This window comes from Pterocles gutturalis, unplaced genomic scaffold (assembly GCF_000699245.1).
Source record: "Pterocles gutturalis isolate BGI_N339 unplaced genomic scaffold, ASM69924v1 scaffold12655, whole genome shotgun sequence".
NCBI classification, from domain to species: domain Eukaryota; kingdom Metazoa; phylum Chordata; class Aves; order Pterocliformes; family Pteroclidae; genus Pterocles; species Pterocles gutturalis.
The window spans coordinates 2,229-9,184 of record NW_010143521.1 but is presented as its reverse complement, the minus strand read 5'-3'; positions in this window follow the sequence as shown (position 1 = coordinate 9,184).

The window sequence follows — 6,956 nt, the reverse complement described above, 5'->3', positions numbered from 1 at the left end:
CTAAATAAACCCCCCCCCCCCCCCCCCCGCTGGGGGATGAAAGAAGTTTTGCTTCCTTGTTTCAGTAGCTGTTTAGCAGCCATGATTCAGGAGGCCCAAAGTTTCCCTCTTATTTTCCTTCCAAAATTACAAAATAATATTGAGGAAGTCTTAATGATTTTGATTTGCAGGGCTTTCTCATTTACTTTATGAGTCTGCATGCAGCCATCAGTGCCAACTGTCCTGCCCACACACCCAGTTTCTGCTTGCACAGGGGAGTTCTGGTTGCTAACAGAAATTCTGGATAATTTCTGCAGAATTAGGCAACTGAGTCAAACCTAAGGTAGAAAAACAAGGAAGGAAACTTTTCTCTTTGGTGCCCTCCTTCCTTTCTAATTTATCCTGTGTGCTTATCATGCAAAAGTACCTAAATATATGAGCAGTCCAATAAGAGGCTGCTCTTGTTTCCCCTTGGTGGACTGGTTATGTTCTCAGTTTCCAAGAAGCTGGGTACGGTGAAATGTGACCATGCCCCGGGGCCAATGTCTTTTTTTTTCTTGCAGAGAAAATGAGGTTACTGCTTGGATAGGAAAAAGTTTTATTTTCTTAATAATTGTAATGTTGTGAGCCAAGATAAATGTAATTTCATTTCTTTAAGTTTTAACAAAGCTGCACTTACTGCAGCATCAAAGATTCTTGTAATGAGGATGTAGCTCTGAATCATGCCTTTTCAGATTTCTGCATTTCAGCTGCTTTGAGAGAAGCCTTGCTAGCTCTTGAGTATTAGCTGTTACTTATAGTATGCCAGATTCAGCTATAGAAGTGTCTAGGTGCTGGTATGACTATCAGACATTTCTGTGTTAGAGTAATTCAAGCAAAGAGGCTCCTGAATTGCAACACTGACTTATTCGGGGATGGTAGTTGTCACAGCTCGATGAGTCTGGTGTGCCCTAAAGGGGATTTGGACAAAGTTTCTTCATGGAAATCAGAACATTTGACAACTACAAGCTAGAAGAGCATCTGTGCATTAATGGAGCCACTTATTTCAAAACTGAATGACCCCAAAGTTCCCCTTCCCTTTTTATGGTCTAAGACAAGGTATCTCTCTTGAAATGTATGAATGGGTAACACAGCGCTAGTCCCCCTGCTCTCACTCTCCTCCTTTTCAGAAATGGCAGTGCTGTCATGCAGAAAAAGAAATTGCTTAATGACTTTGCTTAAAAGTATGTGTCAGCAGCATCTGGAGCACTTTACAAGAGAGAAGTACAATGTAGCACAGAGTAGAACTGAAACTTAAATGAAGAAAACTAATACCCCATATCCTGATAGCAGGTGTTGCAAGTGTGTGTAATCCATTGTGTCCAATGTTTCCTGCTAACAGCTCTATCTCTTTTCCTTTGCCCTTGACTTTCCAGAAGGAGTCTCTGGACAGGCACAACTGCAGAGAAGACTGTGCACAGACACCAAAGACATCTTGGGGAGCAAGCATAGATGTACTTTTCTTAAAGTTAACAAGAGTTAGAGTTCTTAGAGTTAACAAGAACAGTGAAGGAAAAGATGGGCGTATAATCTAAATGCTGTATGTAAGACTCTGAGCTGATAGTTTCCCTCAAACACATCTTTTCATGTCCTAGTGACCACAGGATTTCTTTCCAGGATATGATCTGGGAAAGACAGTCCCTTCCAAAATTAAACCTTGCTTTGGAAACCTCTTCCTCTTTCATAACAGCTGAGCATTAGGAACATCTCTTCAGAATTGCTTGCCTGCTAACTGATGAGTTTTCTTCATCCCTGCAGAACTTTCAAGGAACAAAAACCCAGGCTTAATTCTCTGTGAACCCTCAGGACCCAATTGTTTCCATTCCCCAACAAAACCAGTCTTGCAAAAATTCTGAGATTTTCTGCAGTTAAATAGAGTCAGTCTATGTGGCTGCAAGTCAAAAGAAGTAGGAGGTGTTATTACCTAACAAATGTACAGGAAAAGAGTAGCATAAACACTGAAATAAGCACTCTGAGAAAGAGAAACTTGAGACAGCTATCAAATGCCTTCCCCCAAATCATTACTATATGTGTAAGATGTATATATTCTCTTGTGTAGGCTAAGCCCAGTGCTAGTATCTCTGTTCAGGTTTTTTTTTTTTGGTTTGGTTTTGGTTTGTTTTGGGTGTTTGTTTGTTGTTTTTTTTTCCCCAGTGTCTCTGCTTAAACTGTTTCAGATAAAACATTGAATTCAGAATAATTCAAACAACAGTCGTAGTCACAACCATTCTGGAGATGAACTTGAGTATACAAAAAGAAGGATAATCGTCTGGAGTGGAGATTGCCAACATATGTCATAGGATAATGCCCCTGTCATGTTATTGCTATAAGGGTCTTCACACAGAGAAGTTCAAGCCCGCTGCTCTGGCACTGCCGACTGCTCCTGGAAAATGACAGTGCAATTCTCCCGTAAAAGCAAGTGTTTCTATAGTTGCATATTTGATATATTACAAAAAAAATTATTTTCTTAGGCTATTGTAGCTTTTTTTGCTAATACCCAAGTGACAAGTCTCATTTATCCAAGCAGAGGAGCTCCTATCTCCTTGTGTGTGAGAATGGCACAATTCCAGTGTAGTAGTGATGAATTTTATTCATGTAAAACCTCATAAACAAAAATTGCAAGCCAGATTATGACTGATATATATGAGATATGGAGTACAGGCTTTCTAATGTGGTGGCTCAGAGATATCACATTAAAAAGAGGGAGCAATCCCAAAGAACATACCCTTTCATAACATGATAATGAAACAACACCTTTAACAGATTAAATGCTTGAATAATACAACGAAACCATGCAATAGGATAGTGATGAAGAACATCTGCCATCTGCATCTGTTAGAGCAAGATGTGGCTTAGATTTGGAGAGGTTAGATTAAGTGTGAAGGATTTCACATCTGATCAGTTTCTATGCTTAGCAGAATACATTTTCAAGCTACTGACCTCCTGGAACAGCTTTGAAACCAAGACCTAGTAAGTTTCTAGTACAAAAAATATCATAATTTCCTACACCATTTGATAAGGTTTCTGAATGATGGCTCTACTGCCACTGTCATTAGGCACATATACTTCCCCACTGAGTTAATTTATATCTATATATACACATTTACATGTAAAAAAGGGAAAAAATTAGCTACTCACTGATTGATCAAGCTTGTTTTGTCTGAGAGTGTCTTCTTCTTTGTGAACAAACACATATTTAAACCCTGTATCTGAAAATAGGAAACAGCACTTCCTGTGTGATCTATTGCAAAATGTTATTACAAGAATCAAGGATATGGTTCTTCTTTTCTGCAAACAGTGTTTCCAGGCTGAGTTCAGAACTGAGAAATAAAGACTTCTACTTGTTGGGTGTCTACTTGTTCTGCTCCAGCTGGAACAGGCAGTATCTGAACTACTGCGTCTCTCTACAGGGTTAAGACTGGTTGGTTAAACTCAATAAAATCCTGTTCTCAGGACAATAAGTATCCCTAACTGCTCTAGACACTTCTGCAGCTCAACAGAAAGTGATGTGAAATACCTGGCATATAGAATGTGTGCTTTTAAAATTAAATTCAGGTCTCCAAAATGACTGTTGAAAAAATCCCACCAAGGTATTATTCATTTTCATTGTCACTGACTGACTCCTACCTAATTTCTACATGGTTCTCCCTTTCACCATCACTACTGAAAAAGAATCTGTAAGCAAAATTAGGATATGGTTATATTATGCAAAGCAGTGTCATGTTAGACAGCATCACACTTGCCTTAGGTGAGCGTTGTGAAGAGAGATGAGTCAAGGTCCAGACGTTTCGGAGCTGATGAGGTCAGGCAGAGCGCTGTGCTGGTAGAGCTACCTTCCTTCCAGTTGTGTGACTAGCTCATGCAGCCTACACCACACTGCACTGTGTGGTGTAAACCCACTCAGTGAATGTCTATTGTAATTTTTGTAAGGCCTTTTGTAATGATCTCACACTTCTAAGAGGCTCTTGCATGAGGCAAGCTGGAACCTGCAGCTCATTCCCTTTTTGATGTGGTGACATTGCAGGATTGAAAGCAATAAAAGGAAAGATATTAAAATAACAGAAAGTGGTTAAAATATATTTCTGCTTCAAAGTCAGGAAGTATAGTTGAGTGTACAGACAGGTGTCAACCATTTATTTTTTTAGAACATTCAGTTCACCAATGCCATTGGCACTGCAGCTGCAGCAGCCTCCAGCTGTTGGAGTGATAACTGATGGAGTGATAACATAGGTGATCATTATAAACCAGGACTGATGAATAATATGGCCACTTATCCCTGAGGAGTCTTTTTACAATTTTATAGCAGGTTATAGCAAGGATACATTTTTCAAATTTGCAGGTTTTGGCAGCAGCTGTTGATCACTTTCTCTAAGACTGCTGGGTAGTTTCCTGCAGTATTCCTGAAAAGCTGTAAGGCTGTCTTGTGTTACAATTATATGGATTTTGTAATTTCCTAGAAAATGTATGTGGAGTTTCAATAAAACCAGTGATACATGACCTGACCACATCTGTTCCAGAGAGTATAAAAGAGAGTCACAGAGCTGTTTCAGAAGGAGCTCCTGAGCAAGGCAATAGGAATCAGGGTCTCTGTGACATCTGAAAGAACATAAATGTTTCCTGTTTATCTGGAAGGGGCTGTGTAGATTTCACTGAAAACGTAGACTGCAAACTGCTGAAAACCTTCAAGCCTGAGCAGAAAGGGCCAGCAGGGACACAGTGCATAACAGGGAGACACAACCCACATTTTCTTTCTATATCATCTCCCTCTGAGTTGCTGTCTGAATTTGAAAATTTATGATTTTTACCACTTGGGACATCTGTTCCTACTCAAGGTACAGACTGATAGTTCAGCCGTTCTGTTTGCAAGTTTAATCTTTTGTGAGCTACTGTGCTGTCCTGGTTTTGGCTGGAACAGCGTTAACTTTCTTCATAGCAGCTGGTTAAGAGGCTGTGCCACTGTGCAAAGCAGTATCAATGTTAACAAGTGTGATAAGAAGCCAAGTCTGTCTGTATTTGTGAAGCTCCCAGCGCACATTGCAGTAGTTGTTTTGTGCCAGTATATTTAGCATATGCAACCTAGTTTGTTCTTCTTGGAAGAGATGTTGTTAAGTGTTAAGACGAAACATGCCACAAATAAGTGCTACAAATTACTTCAGCTGAAAAGCCATCTGAACAAGAGAATTCAAAGGAAAGCTGGTATTTCTGCCTAAGCTGTAGTAAAGTATGCTCGGATAAAGTCCTACATAAAGCTTTAAGTGAATCTTAGCAGAAAAAAATAAAATTATTTGCACTTGGATTCACCTGAAATCTCAAAACCAAACTATCACTGGCATGTTTCTTCAGGGAATTAACATTGTACACTGATGCTCCATTTTGCAGGACTTCAAGTCACAATGTATTTTCAATATTATTAGAATAATTCGAATCATAGCATCATTAAGGTTGGAAAAGACCTCAAGGATCATCAAGTCCAACCCAACACCACCTAACTCACTAAAGCATGTCCCTAAGCACCACATCTACACGTTTCTTGAACACCTCCAGGGATGGTGACTCACCCACCTCCTGGGTAGCCTGTTCCAATGTCTGACCACTCTTTCAGTGAAGAAATTTTTCCTAATATCCAGCCTAAACCTTCCCTGGTGTAACTTGAGGCCATTTCCTCTTGTCCTATCACTTGTTACTTTAGAGAAGAGGCCAGCACCCACCTCACTACACCCTCCTTTCAGGTAGTTGTAGAGAGTGATAAGGTCTCCTCTATGCCACCTCTTCTCCAGACTAAACAACCCCAGCTCCCTCAGCCAGGGAGACTGACATACTGACAGCGGAGTGCACTGGGATGGATGGAAGAGGACACCTGATTATCTTCTCCAGCTCATGACAGGGAAAGAAACTGCTGACAGAGAGATTGAAGCTAGGCATTGAAGTCATCTAAGGGCCACCAGAATTGCAGCAGACCTCTGAGATTTTCAGGTTCCTTAAGCTGAAGTCAGGCAAGCTTCAGAAATTAGTGGCATTATGAGGTCATTTCAGCAGAAGATTGTTAACCACAGAAAGTTTTGTATCTCATTTCTGTGTAAATTTATTAATGCATTTAGGGTTTGCATTGGATAGTGTATTTGGGCGATAATGTACTTCTAATTAAGAAGAGCAAAGCCCACACAAGATATCAGAAAGAAGACCGTGTGAGGTGTGTTTCTCTAGCCAAGATTCTAGTGTAAGGACTACAGATAGTTATAGTGTGTGGCCACAAATGAGCAATATCATTGGTTTTGGCTGATCCATCTCTTCTTCTCTGTATCTTTATCTTAAATAAGAGGAGAAGGTAATAAGTAGTTCTTATGTGAATCTTTTTAACACTGATGTCAAACTGTTATGCAAATCCTGATGACTATTGCGTCCTGCCTCACTGAATTCAGTGGTGGATCCCAAACGTGTGACAGAACCTCGCTTTAAATTTGTTATCATATACAGACCTGTGAAATCTCAGGCTTTCGGGGTGAGGCACATTCACCCTCTCACACCTGTTTTGGGTTTCCCCAAAGTGATGCCGTACCTCATAAATTTGTAGTGCCACAACCCAGCCTGTCTACCAAAGTGCTTGATGCTGCCTAATTGGCCTTGTCTGTGGGGCAAATGTAATACGATTCTGTTATGGGCAAAAAGGAAGTGCCTTATACATAAACCCAAGAATTTATTGTTGGTGTAATTGAGCTTCTAGCACTCTAATTCAGCAATCATTATTAGTCCAGATCTAATTGTATCAGAAAAAGAAAGAAAGAAAAGAGGAAAAAAATTAAAAAGATATGAATACTTCTGGGCAGAAACATCTTAACAACAACAACAACAATAATTAAATTTGTTGTATACACACTTCCTAGTTTATACTCCTTTTCTAAGCATAATGGTTTTACTCTTCCACTGCTCCTGAGTCACAA